At 39.0% G+C, this 14,802-nt stretch overlaps 1 long non-coding RNA gene across 1 annotated transcript; it reads right to left on the bottom strand.

Moving 5' to 3' along the window:
- Positions 1-1,800: 1,800 nt before the first annotated feature.
- On the bottom strand, positions 1,801-2,761 carry LOC132687905 (uncharacterized). The gene is made up of 2 exons (XR_009614333.2): positions 2,245-2,761; positions 1,801-2,147 (listed from the first exon to the last, which is right to left on the bottom strand). It is a non-coding gene; the product is annotated as an uncharacterized LOC132687905 (long non-coding RNA).
- Positions 2,762-14,802: the final 12,041 nt, after the last annotated feature.

The raw sequence follows: 14,802 nt of genomic DNA, 5'->3' as shown, positions 1-14,802 counted from the left end.
CTTCTGAGCTGTTTGGGTTTTTTTTTGGGGGGGGGGGATGGTGGGTAAAAGGGTTGCCCTGGTGGCAGTGATGCCACATGGGTGGGGGTAGAGGGTATCTAGGGTGGAATAGAATTGGGGCTGAAGAGTTAAGACCAGGCAGAGAGACTGATTGGCCCGAATTAGGTCTTAGTTGTAGGGTCTAGTCTGTGGCCCCTTAATGGCATGGGGCGGGGCGGGGAGAGGACTAACCAGTAGTACTCACCCACAGGGCTTTCTAGGTATCTTGGTGGAGATGGCCAGATGAGCCACTTTTTGGGTCTTTGGTGTAGTAGATGTTGCCTCCCCAGTTTCCAGCCCCAGGTCCAGATGGCGGTTTCCAGCTGCTGTCTTAGACCTGAGGAGCTTCTTAGCTTCTTAGAACTTTTGGCCAAAGCTCATAGCCCTACTCCTTATTCTATGCTTCCCTGAGACCTGGACACTGTCTGTTAGCTAAATGCTGCTTTAGCCACTTAGAAATGGAAAAGTAGGGGATCTTTAGAAAAGTGGAAACACTTTTGGGGGAACGTGAGTGATTCCCTAACTCCTAGGTTGTCCTGGTTGTTCCACATGGGGTCTCCTGCTCCCACACACCTGAAGAAATCAATACTTCTGAAAGGATCTGCCCACCCCAAATGCCAAGCAATTATTAACAATCCTCATGGAAGTATCAGGGAACAGAAGTGCTTCGTACTCTTTTCCGTTGCTTCTTACTCAAAAACATGCCCTGAGTTTTTGTGTATGTGCGCCTAGGATGCTGTCACACAGAACAACACAAGTTCTGTGTTTCCAAGGCGTACAACCTTCTAATCAAAGCAGGTCTACACATTGAAAAGCTTTTTCCAATGCTGATAAATGTACAATCAAGGAAATAAACTGGGTAATGAGCTATTAATTATTAGAGATAGGTAGATTGAATTCCCTCAGCTAGGAAGTTGGTGGGCTGGATCTTGGACAAGGCTCGGTCTCTGGGGGCAGTGAGGTCCTAAGGGGCTGTCAAACCCCAAATTCTGTTCTGGCCTTTGGTGTGATGAATAATTTGACAGCTGGAGCACTGAGGGATGAGCGAGGCCGTGGTCCACATTTTGTCTGTGATGGGTGTCTCTAGGGCCCAAACCCCACCCCCTTCCTGCCCTGGTGGGAGAGGCAGTCCAGCTGGCATCTGTGGACAACACATCCCTGCACAGGTAGGTACACTGTGCATCTGGAAGGCTAATCCTGCAACGCTTTGTGGTGAGGATGACCCTGTGGGGCACAGGAAGGGCAGGATGGGAGGATGGGTTACAGAGGGAACTGTGGAAGGCAGATGGACATTGTGGCGTAGAGGAAAGCAGCCACTGTCAGAACTGGGGCCAGGCAAAGAGTGAGATTGTCCATCTTCTTCTACCTCTTTTATCCTGTGCAATCTCTGGGGCCTTTGGCTGGACCTAACTGAAAGGCAGATGGCAAGGCTGAGCAATCTGTAAGGGTCAGCCCCCTCTCAGGGAACAGAATGGAGAATAAATCGAAGGGGGACAAACCAAACCAACATCGTAGGGAGCTGTCTCTGTTGCCATGGATATGTGTGTCTGTCTCTAGAACTCTAGTGTCCACAGGCCTAGGCCTAAGAGGTGGCTGTCCCCTTAACTCTCCCCTCACTTCCTTCATGTCTTTACTCAGACATCCTGTTACCCATCAGAAGGGCCTTCTGACATCCTATATGAAATTGCATTCTCCACCCCCCCACCCCCCACTTCACTACTAACCTTATTACCCAGTTTAATTCAGCACAGAACCTGCCAATGCTTGACACGCATGCTGTTTACTTGTTGGTCTCCCACAACTAGAATATAAACTCTGACAGCAGAGCCATTTTCCCTTTTCTTCACTGCCTTCTTCGAGCACACACAACAGCACTTGTCCTGGAGTAAATGCTTGATAAATGGTGGTGGTTCACATGAAAAATGAAGAGTGTAAGCGAGCCTTAGGGCAGCTCCCCTGCCCTAGGACAGCCCGGCCTTTCCTGAAGAGACTTCTGTCTGGCTTCGTGCCCTCTTGCTGCCCAACCTGTGCATCGTCCTGCTGCCTGGAGAGGAGTGAGTGTGTCCCTCCCCAAGTGTGCTCAAGCTTCAGCCCTTTGTTTCTGCCAGCTATGGAAGAATGAAAGCATGTGTTCACTACCCTCCCTTCTCGCTCCTCCCATATACTAAAGATTGAGGAGCTGCCCCTCCCTCCTTGAGGTCTCACCTAGTAAGTCTTCTGGACTTAGGAGAAAAAACAGAATCCCAGAGTCCTGACCTCTTAGGCCTCCCCTGAACTAAAGGTACAGCTTCCCTACCATCCTGGTAACAAAGAGTGACCCATATCACCTGTTGCAGAGGTCAAGTGTACCTGTATGAATATCTTTGTGATGTAATGGGCCTGGTGTCTAGATCCATGTATAGGCATAGTCCTATGCATAGACAGCTGCTGTGCCAATATAGACAGGTTCATAAGGAAAGATCAAAACCCCAGGTCCCTGTGCCTCTCCTTCCTTGCTTTGTCTAAACAAAGGTGTGCAGTGCTTGTGGTGAGGCTGCTAGACGTTGTTCTCTTGAGTTTCCAGAGAGAGGCCAAACATGCAAAAACAGTGTGGTAGTGTGGGTTGAACCCAGTTCTAGAATCAGAAGATCTAGGGTTGAGTCCCAGCTCAAGTCCACTCTGAGGCTCAATTTCTTCATCTGAAAATGGGGATGATACCTATCTACCCTAAAGTATATGACATGTATGCAAAAGTGCTTTGAGAGTGGAAAGCAATGATGAGGAGGACACTGATTATTAGGCTCTGTGACAATAAAGCTTGGGGAAAGAATAAAGGATTCTGGGAAGTCAGGGCCTTCAGATAACCCCTCACACCTTGTACCAGCCTTCCCCTTCATGTCCAAATATACCTGTATTATAGAGAAGGAAATTAGGACCAGATAAGGAAAGAAACTGACCTAACATCACATGGATGTTTGGGACAATTGGGATGCCGACTCCCAGGCCAGTTCTGATGTAAACATTCATGTATATGTTTTTTAATTCTCTTGGGGCATATTTGATTATTTACTTATTTAAAATGTCTTATTGAGAGACAGAGCTTGAGCGGGGGAGGAGCAGAGAGAGACGGAGACAGAGGATCCAAAGCAGGCTCTGTGCTGACAGCAGAGAGCCCGATGTGGGACTGGAACCCATGAACTGCAAGACCATAACCTGAGCCAAAGTTGGACACTTAACCGACTGAACCACCCAGGAGCCCCTTGAAGCATCTTTTATTTTTTTTAATGTCAGTTTACTTTGCTATTTTTTAAAAATCTGTATTGAAATTGCCAATTTTTTTCTGTAAGGGTCAGATAGTAAATATTTGAGGCTTCATGGGCCATATGACATTGTATACGTAGTTGTCGCAACTGCTGAACTCTGCCATTGTAGCATGGAAGTGGCTGTGGGCAATATGTAAACAAACGAGCATGGATGTCTTCCAATAAAACCAAACAGGCAGCGGGCCAGATTTGACCTGTAGACCATAGTTTGCCCAACCCTGATTTATTTTTTCTAATGTTTATTTATTTATTGAGAGAGAAAGAGAGCATGAGCAGATGAGGGTCAGAGAGGGAGAGAGAGAATCCCAAGCAGGCTCTATGCTGTCAGCACAGAGCCCGACATGGGGTCTGAACTCACAAACCACAAGATCATGACCTGAGCCAAAGTCAGACGCTTAAGGACTGATCCACCCAGGCACCCCTGCTAACCCCTAATTTAGATAGATTAACATGATTCAGTATTCCAAAGTAGAAAAAGTGGAAATTCTCCCTCCCACTTCTGTCCCCGAGCATTGACTGGGTTTCTCTCCTTAGAAAAAATTAACGTTATGAGATTTGTGTTTCCTTTCAGATACAGTTGATAAAAAGTGTATTTTTAAGTGGCTGTACAATATTCCAATGTGTTGCATGTAGTTTAATAAGCATCAAAGGACTAGGACTCCTGAAGACATGTCCTGAAAGACAGAACACTCTTCTAGGTGTATTGTCCTGACTTGCCCAATGGACTCCTTCATCAGGATAATCTTTTGAACAACTAGGATTTGCCTGGGAGTTTTGGGGATCATGCCTGATGAATATGCTGGGCGATCCCTTTTGGGTCAAAAACAACTCTGACTCTTGGGAGTGCAATATTTTTTTAGGTGGTTTGTGTACCAGTTTCACCAGTAAAATATAACTGGTAGGAAGGATATCTATTTGTTCTATCTATCTATCTATCTATCTATCTATCTATCTAATCTATCTATCTAGTTTCTTACTAGGAATTGGTTTACTTACTTGTGGGGGACAGGTAGACCAGTCTGGAAAATAGTTCAGGCTGTAAGGAAGGTCAGACTGGAAGCTCAGGCAGGAGGTAACACTGAAGTCCACAGATAGAATTCTTTAGGGAAACTTCAGGCCTTTCAGCTGATTGGAAGTTGGTCCACCCAGATTATCCAGGATAATCTCCTTTACATAAAGTTAACTGATTGTAGACATTAATCACACCTACAAAATAATTTTACAGTAATATCTAGATTAGTATTTGGTTGAATATCTAGGTGCTAGAGCCTAGCCAAGTTAACACATGAAACTGATAATCTCAGTCCACATCTGATCAACTCAGCACCATATGCCTCTCCTCAAACTATACTTAATCTCTAGGGCCACCTGGGTGGCTCAGTTGGTTAAGTGTCTGACCCTTGATTTGGGCTCAGGTCATGTCATCACTGTTCATGAGATCGAGCCCTGCATAGGGCTCTGTGCTGACAGTGAGGAGACTGCTTGGGATTTCTCTCTCCCTCTCTCTTTGTGCGCCGAAGAGATAAATAAACATTAAAAAAAAAACTATACTTAATCTCTAAATAAAAACAATAACAAGTCATATTTCCACATAACATTATACAATTATCCTGTGTACAAAATAAAATGTGCTAACCCTTTCCCCAGAAGAGGATGCAAAGTCTTTGGGTGATGTTCATTCTTCTTCTTGATAATCCTGTAACTTCAATAATTTAATGTAAAGTTAGCTATTATTAATATGTTTTATGTAAAAATATGAGAGGGATAAGAAGAAACACACAAAAATAAATACATGTATTTTTAAATAAAATAAGGAATAAATAGTCATAATATTTATAGTCCCCATTTCTGCAATTGGTCAGGTGGTTGTAGCCCCAAAACCTTCATTCTTGAAGGGTCTGTGCCATTAGAAGTTTTGCCTAAAATTGGGTCGTTATAGTTTCCCATAGGTTTTAATCACGGGACCTGGGAGTACTAAGAGATGCCTTAAGGGCTATGTTATATCCAGACATACTTTTCTTTACCTCCATTGTATGGTAAATGCCCAATTTCCCCTCAGGGGTCAGAATCAATCACCCCAGCTAGTACAGTAACTCCCTATTTGGTCTGTTAATTCAGAGGAATGAGGAGCCCAAAGTGGCAGTTCTAATTCAATGGAACCATTGTGTCTTCTGGTGAAAGTGTTCTTCCATTTGGAATAAAGCATATCTTTATAGATAGAGCATAAGGTTGCAAGGATGGGAAGCAAAAATTTTGCTAGTGGATCACTGGGGGTACAGTGAGTGATAACATTCTATTTCCAATCCTTAATTCCTGGAATCATGAGTCCTTCCTAGCTGTGGGAGAGACCGCCATACCTGGATTGCTGATTTCGAACATATGCGGTCTCTGAAGTACATTGCTACAGTCCTGCAAAGCATTGTCACCTAGCTGGTGCTGTAACTAGATCTTCAAAAGGCTATTCAACCTTCCTATCAAGCCAGCTATTTCAGGGTGATGGGGTAACATAGTGAGACCAGTAAATTCCATGGACATAGACCCACTGCTGCACTTCATTTCCTGTGAAGTGAATTCTTTGATTAGAAGCAATGCTGTGTGGAATACCATGACGGTGGATAAGGCATTCTGGAAGTCCACAGATGGTAGTTTTGGCAGAAGTGTTATATACAAGGAAAGCAAATCCATATCCAGATTAAGTGTCTGTTCCAGTAAGAGCAAAGCACTATCCCTTCCATGATGGAAGCAATCCAATGTAATCAACCTGCCATGAGGTAGCTGGCTGATCACCCCAGGGAATGGTGCCGGCTCTCAGTATTGGTCTCTACTACTGGCAGGTTAGGCACTCAGCATTGGCTGCAGCCAGGTTGGCCGTAGTGGGTGGAAGTCCATGTTAGCCCATGCATAACCTCCAACCCTGCCACCTGGCTCTTATGTTCATAAACCATATGAGTATACATATCATATATCAATATATCAATATAGATATCTATATATAGATATCTATATCTATATATCTGTAGATATATCTATCTACCTATATATATATCTATATATCTATAGATATCTATAGATATGAGATAGATATAGTATCTATATATCTATAGATATCTATAGATATGAGATAGATATAGATATGACATAGATATAGATATCTATATATCTATATATCTCATATCTATATCTATCTCATATATAGATATAGATATCTATATCTGTATCTGTCTCATATATAGATATACATATCTATATCTGTATCTCCTATACAGAACCATTATCATATATATGATACATACAGATATATAATTATTGATAATATAGGATCAATAGGACAATAATATATGATCCTAATAGACATATTGGATATATATACTATAAAAATATAAAATGTATTATATATTATAAAAAATATACATACAAAGAGATTTTATTGCAAGCACTTGGCTTATGTGATTGTGAGGGTCGAGTAGGCAAGTTTGAGGTCAAGTAGACTGGCAGACTGGGGCTCTGGCAGGACCTGAAGCTACAGTCCACGGACAGAATTTCTTCTTCCTCAGGAAAACTTCAGTTCTGTTCTTAAGGCTTTTCAGCTGATTGCATCAGGCCCTCCGTATTAGCCAGGATAATCTCCTTCCATAAAATCAACTAATTGTAGATGTTAATCTTATCTCCGAAACACCTTTCCTGCAATACTGGGATTAGTGCTTGATTGAATAATTAACTATATGGCCTACCTAAATTGACACATAGAACACCATCACAGTTTGCAAACTATATGTGAAAGTTATACCTTCTCATAGAGGAATCCAAACGTACAAAGAGGCAAATCATTCTTTTAAATGTTTATTTGTTTATTTTGAGAGAGAGACAGAGCACACAAGCAGGGGAGGGGCAGAGAGAGAGAGAGAGAGAGAGAGAGAGAGAGAGAATCCCAAGCAGACGCCACAATCAGCACTGGAGCCCGACGTGAGGCTCGATCTCATGACTGTGAGATCATGAGCCCAAGATCATGATCTAGCTGATATCAAGTCAGACAATTAATTGACTGGGCCATCCATGTGCCCTAGAGGCAAGTCATTTTTAAAAGCAGCTTTATTGAAGTGTTATTGATATACACTAAATTGCACATATTTAAAGTGTACAATTTGAAAAGTTTTGACATATGTATACGCCATTAAAACTATCACCACAATCAAGATATCAAACATTCCTATGAAACCCAAAAGTCTTCTCATGACGCTCTGGAACCCTCTCTCTCCCTTCCTTGCCTCCTTCCAGCCCCAGGAAACCACTGATCTACTTTTCATCAACGTAGATGAGTTTGCACTTTCCGGAGCTTTTTAAAAATGGAATCATATGGTATGTATTCTTTTTTTTTTTTTTTTTTTTTTGGTTTAGTTTCTTCCACTCAACATAATTATTTTGAGATTTATCCATGCTGTTCTTCTGTGTAGCATAGTTTATTCTTTTTTTATTGTTGAGTAGTCCTACTATATAGATATACCAAAGTGTATTTATCCATCCTCCAAATCAGGGACATTTAAAATTCCATTTTGGCAATTATGAATAGAGCCTCATAAACATTTGTATACAGGTTTTTGTGTTAATGTAGGTTTTTATTTTATTTGGGTAAGTAACTAGGAGTAGGATTGCTGGATTTTATGGTAAGCATATGTTTAACCTTAAAAGAAACTGCTGAACTATTTTCCAAAGGGACCACGCCATTTTACATTCCTACCAGCAGTGTGTGAGATTTTCAGTTGCTCCCTATCCTGTTAACACTTGCTATTGTCATTTTTTCTTTTTATATTTAACTTTTCAAAAGGTATGTAGCAGTATCTCATTGTAGTTTTAACTTACATTTCCCTAATGATGTTGAGCACCTTCTCACATGATTGTTACATATATATCTTTGCTCATCTTTTTATTGGGTTGTTTGTTTTTCTCATTGTTGAGTTTTAAGAATTCCTTCTATGTTCTGGATATGAGTCTGTTATCAAATATATGATTTTCAAGTATGGTCTTTCAGTCTGTGCCTTGGCTTTTCATTCTCTTAATTGTCTTTTACAAAGTAAACATGAAGTCTAATTTATTTCTTTTTTGCATTGTGCTTTTGGTGAATCTAAGAACACTTTGATAACCCAAGGTAACAAAGGTTTCTTCCTCCTTTTTCCTAAAAGTTTTAAAGTTTTACATTTTAAATTTAGATGCATCATACATTTGGAGTTAATTTTTGTGTATGATGTGAGGTATGGATCATGGTTTGCTTCTTCTCTCTTCTCTCCCCTCACTTCCCCTTTGCATATTGTCGTGTCTTCCAATTGTTTCCACATCATTTTTGAAAAGATTCTCCATCTCCTGTTCAGTTGCCTTTGTACCTTTGTAAAAATTCATTTGGCCATATTTGTGTGTTTCTGGACTTTCTATTCTGTTCCATCAATCTGTGTGTCTATTTTCCGATACCATACCATAGCTTTATAGTAAGTCTTGAATTTGGGTAATGAGAATCCTCCAAGTTTATTCTTTTTTTTTTCAAAATTATTTTGTCTATTCTAGTGTCTTTGCCTTTGCATATAAATGTAAGAATTGTTTTATTAATATTTACAAAATATCTTTCTGATATTTTGGATTGGATTGCTTTGAATTTATAAATCAATTTGGAGACAATTGACAGCTTAACATAATTGAGTTTACTGAGTCATGATCATAGTCTTTCTCTCTTTTTTTGTCTTTTTGATTTTTTCTATGACTGTTCTGCACATATTTTGTTTCCTTTTTCTGTGTTATTGTAATAGTATTTCCTTTTTCTGTGCTATTGTAATAGTATTGTTTTTAAACATTTATGTTTCCAATTGTTCAATGTTGTTATATAGAAATGTGATTGACTTTGTATCCTGTGACTTTGCTAAACTCATTTTTAAGTTCTAGGACCTTCTTTGTGTATTCCATGGCATTTTCTATTATCTGTGAATGGAAACAGTTTTATTTTTTCCTTTCCTTTCTGTATGCTTTTTTTCCCTCTTTTCTGCAGTATATATTGAGGACTTCTAGTATATATTGAGTAGGAACACTAAGAGTGAACATCTGGGCTCCTTCTGGATCTAGAAAGCATTCAATATTCAATCTTTTACTGTAAAGTATGATATTAACTATAGGATTATTTTGTTTTGTTTTGTTTTTACAGATGACCTTTATCAGGTTAAGGATTTTCCCTTTTATTCCTAGTTTCTGAGAGTTTTTGTAGACATAGACATAAATAAATTTCTATTTATTTATTTTGAGAGAGAGAGAGAGAGAGAGAGAGCAAGCAAGTGAGGGGCAGAGAGAGAGAGAGAGAGAGAGAGAGAGAGAGAGAGAGAGAGAGAATCCCAAGCAGGCACCATGCCTTTGGCACAGAGTCTGACACAGGCCTTGATCTCAGGTCATGAGATCATGACCTGAGCAGAAATCCACAGTCAGCTGCTTAACCCACTGAGCCAGCCAGGCACCCCTCTGAGAGTTTTTACATTGAATAAATGTTGAAATCTGCCAAATGCTTTTTCCACACCTGTTGAGATGATCCTGTGGTTTTTCTTTTTTACTCTATTAGTATAAGGGATTACATTGATTGATTTTTGAGTTTTAAACCAAACTTGCATTACTAGGTAGAATAAATGCTGCTTGGACATGATGATTATCTTTTTTTTATACATTGTTGAATTTTATATGCTAAAATTTTGTTAAGAAGTTCTGCACTTATGGGGTGTCTGGCTGGCCTAGTCAGAAGAACATGCAACCCTTGATCTCGGGGTTGTGAATTCAAGCCCCATGTTTGGTGTAGAGATAATGTAAAAAAAAAATCTCAAAAAAAAAGTTTTGTGCGTATTTTCAGGAGGGGTATTGGCCTGTAGTTTTCTTTCCTTGAAATGTCTTCACTTGGTTTTGTCATCAGAATCATGTTAGCTTCATAAAATGGGTTAGGAACTATTTCCTCCTCTTTAATTTTCTGCAAGTGTGAAGAATAGTTATTTTTTTCTTAAATGTTTGATAGAAATCATCAGTGAATCCATCAGTGTCTGGAATTTTCTTGTACATAGGTTTTTAACTGCAAATTCAATTTCTTTCTTTTAAGTTTATGTATTTATTTTGAGAGAGAGAGAGAGAGAGAGAGAGAGAGAGAGAGAGAGAATGAACAGGGGAGGGGCAGAGAGAGAGAATCTGAAGCAGGCTCCACACTGTCAGCACAGAGCCCAGTGTGGGACTTGAACCCACTAACCATGAGTTCATGACCTGAGCCAAAATCAAGAGTCAGTCGCTTATCTGACTGAGCCACCCAGGCACCCCTATCATTTTATTTTCATAGAATCTATATAGCAATGTCATTTGTCACCCCTACTATTGGTAATTTTTGTTTTCTCTCTTTTTATCCTGATTAGTTTGGCTGGAAGTTTATCAACATTATTGATATTATCAAGAAACCAGATTTTGGGGGCACCTGGGTGGCTCTGTTAAGTGTCTGACTCTTGATTTTGGCTCAGGTCATGATCTCACAGTTCAGGAGATTGAGCCCTGCATCAGGTTCCATGCTGACAGCAAGGAGCCTGCTTGGGATTCTTCTCTCCCTCTTTCTGCCCCTCCCCTGCTCATATTCTCTCTCTCTCTCTCTCTCAAAATAAATAAATAAACTTAAAAAAAAGAAAGAAAAAGAAAAATCAGATTTTGTTTGCATTTATTTTTCTCAAGTTTTATGTTTTCTATTTTATTTATTTCTGCTTCAATCTTTCTTATTTTCTTTTTCTGCTTACTTTGTGATCAATTTACCATTCTTATTTTTGTGGAAACTGAGGTTATTGTTTGAAATCTTTCTCTTTTTCTCATATAGGCACTTAGTGCTATACATTTTCCTCTAAGCTTTAGCTACATCCACAAATTTTGATAGGTTGTATTTTGATTTTCATTCAGTGAAAATTACTTTCTAATTTCTTTTTTATTTTTCTTTGACCTATGTATTATTTAAAGTAAATTAGGGGCACCTGGGTGGCTCAGTCAGGTAAGCTTCTGACTCTTGATTTTGACTCAGGTCATGATCTCGAGGTTTGTGAGTTCAAGTCCCGCTCTTGTGATTCTCTCTCTCCCCCTCTCTCTCTGCCCTGCCCCGTTCTCTTAGTCTCTCTCTCTCTCTCAAAATAAATAAATGATCATTTAATAAACAAAAAAATAAACAAACATATAAACAAAATTACTTAGTTTCCAAATATTTGGGGATTTTCAGGTTATCTTTATGTTATCGACTTGTTAATTCTATTGTAGTTAGATAATATATTTTTATGATTTGAATCCTTTAAACTTTATTTAGATTTGTTTTATGGCCCAGACTATGGTCTACCATGATAAATTTTCAATATGCATTGAAAAATAATGCATATTGTACTGTTACTGGGCACTGGGCCAATTTGATCCATACAGTCTTCTCTATCCTTACTGGTCTCTGTCCACTTGTTCTCTAAATTATTGATAGAGGAGTTTTGAAAATTCCAACTATAATTATGGACTTTTCTATTTTTCCTTAAATTTCTAGCATTTTTTGTTTCATATATTTTGAAGCTCTTCTTAAATGTTTAAGATTATTATATCCTTTTGATGAACTGATTTATTTATCATTATGAAATGATTCTCTTTATCCCTGGTAATATTCTTTGCTTTGAAATCTATTGTGTCTTCAGCTTTGTTTTGATTAGAATTAGCATGGTATATCTTTTCCCCACCCTTTTTATTTTAACCTATCTGTGTTTTTATATTTAAGTGGATTTCTTGTAAGCAGCATATAGTTGGGGCTTACTTTCCTTTTTTTTTCCAATTGAGGTATAATTTATATGTAACATTGTATAAGTTTAAAGTATACAATATGTTGATTTGAAACATTTATATATTGCAACATGCTTACCACCATCGCTTAGCTCTAACACCTCTATTATTTCATATAATTATTTTTTTTTGTGGTGAGAACAATTAAGATCTAGTCTCTTAGAAACTTTGAAGTTTGTAATACAGTAATAATCACTCTGCTCTGCATTAGACCTCCAAAACTTATTTATCTTCTATTTGCATTCATATTTTTATTTGCTAAATGTGGCAACCCTCAATGGAGAGGAGCTGAGGTCCCCTGCCAACAGCTAGCACTGACTCTTCATGTATGTGAATGAGACATTTGGGAAGCCCCACTCACACCTTCAGATGACTACAGTCCTTGCCAGTATCTTGACTGCAACCTCATGAGAGAATCTGAATCAGAACCAACTAGCTAAATCACTCCAGAGTTCCTGATTCTTAGACACTGTGTGAAATAGTAAACATTTATTATTGTTTTAAGTCACTAGATTTTGGAGTAATTTATTTCACAGTGATAGATAAGTAATACGGATACATATATATTTGTGCAGAGAAAAGTTTGGATAAACTTTAATCCTCTAGGGAGGGAATTGGCTTGGCTGGAGTGTAAGGCAATTTTAATCTTATCTATAATTTTTTAATGTTTTATTTATTTTTGAGAGAGAGAAGGAGAGAGAGCATGAGCGGGAGAGGGGCAGAAGAGGGGGGGACAGAAGATCCGAAGTGGGCTCTGCACTGACAGCAGAGAGACAGATGCAGGGCTCGAACTCACACACCAGGAAAGCACGACCTGAGCTGAAGTCGGATGTTCAACCGACTGAGCCACCCAGGTGCCCCTTATCTATAATTTTTAAGAAGGAGAATGTAGAGGGGCACCTGGGTGGCTCAGTTGGTTAAGCGGTCGACTTCGGCTCAGGTCATGATCTCGCAGTCCGTGAGTTCGAGCCCGGCGTCGGGCTCTGTGCTGACGGCTCAGAGCCTGGAGCCTGTTTCAGATTCTGTGTCTCCCTCTCTCTGACCCTCCCCTGTTCATGCTCTGTCTCTCCCTGTCTCAAAAATAAATAAAACGTTAAAAAAATTAAAAAAAAAAGGAGAATGTAGGATGGAAAAATATGTGCTTTGTAAATATTAATTAAAAGAATCTCTATTAAGCAGTAACAAGTGTTGGTGAGGATGTGGGGAAAAAGGAACGCTTGTGGACTGTTGGTGGAAATGTAAATTGGTACAGCCACTGTGGAAAACAATATGGAGATTCCTCAAAGAATTAAAATTAGAAATATTACATGATCCAGTAATTCTCCTACTGAGCATACCCAAAGAAAAGGAAAACACTAATTCAAAAGTATATATGCATCTCTATGTTTATCGCAACATTATTTACAATAGTCAAGGTATGGTAGCAATACATTGTCCATTGGGTAAGGTTAATGGATAAGGAAGATTAAATATATATATACATATATATATGAATATATATACATATACACATATATGAATATATATACATATATATGTGTGTGTGTATATATATATATATATATATATATATATATATGTAATATTGTGCAGCCATGAAAAGGATGAGATCTTGCCATATGTGACAACATGGATAGACTTGGGGTATTAGGTTAACTGAAATAAGTCATTGAGAAAGACAAATGCCATATGATTTCACTTGTATGTACAACCTAAAAAACAAAACACGAATAAACAAACAGAAAGCAGAACCAGACCTATAAATTGATGGTTGCCAGAGGGAAAGGGTAGGGGGTGGGCAAAATGGGTGAAGGGGAATGGAAGATGCAGCATTCCAGTTATGGAATGAATAGGTCATTATTCATAAGGTACAGAATAGGGAATATAGTCAATGTTGTAACAGCATTGTATGGTGACAGATGGGAGCTACACTTGTGGTGGGCACAGCTTAATGTGTAGGGAAGTCGAATCACTATCGTGTACACCTGAAGCTAATGTAACACTGTGTGTCAACTATACTGAAATTTAAAAATTTGTAAAAATAAAAGAACGTCCATTGCCTGATGTATAGATAAAGAAAAGTGTTGTATTCATCCAATGGAACATTTTTTGGCCATAAAAAGGAACGGAGTACTGACTCATGCTTATAATATGGATAAACCCTGTGAACGTTATGCTACGTGAAAGAGACCAGACACAAAAGGTCAAATAAAACCTTTCATAATACTAGTAAGATAATAAATGCTTATTGTTTTGGGCCACTAAGGCCTGGAGGAATCTGTTACATTAGCAATAGATCGCTAATGCAGTGGTTTTGTAAGAATTAATATGAATAAGGGGATGTATGTGAAATGTCTAACACATAGAAGGCCACCATAACAAATGGTGGCTAGTATTACTGGGAAAAATGTCCTCCAGCTCCAGAGATTATCTCTTGTAGGCAACCAGGGGTGAGAAGAAGAGTGGGGCCAGGGCCTCAGCCCTTGCCCCAGCTGGGCATAGCCCCCTCTGGTCACTCTCTGCCTGCCCTCATCCTTTATCTATATCCACCTCCTGTTTAGGGTACTATCACTTTGTCTGTTGAACAGAGTTTTATAAACACAGTTATACAATATGTAGC

Source organism: Panthera onca, chromosome E1 (genome assembly GCF_046562875.1).
Source record: "Panthera onca isolate mPanOnc1 chromosome E1, mPanOnc1 haplotype 2, whole genome shotgun sequence".
NCBI lineage: Eukaryota > Metazoa > Chordata > Mammalia > Carnivora > Felidae > Panthera > Panthera onca.
This window is presented reverse-complemented; position numbering and strand designations above follow the sequence as displayed.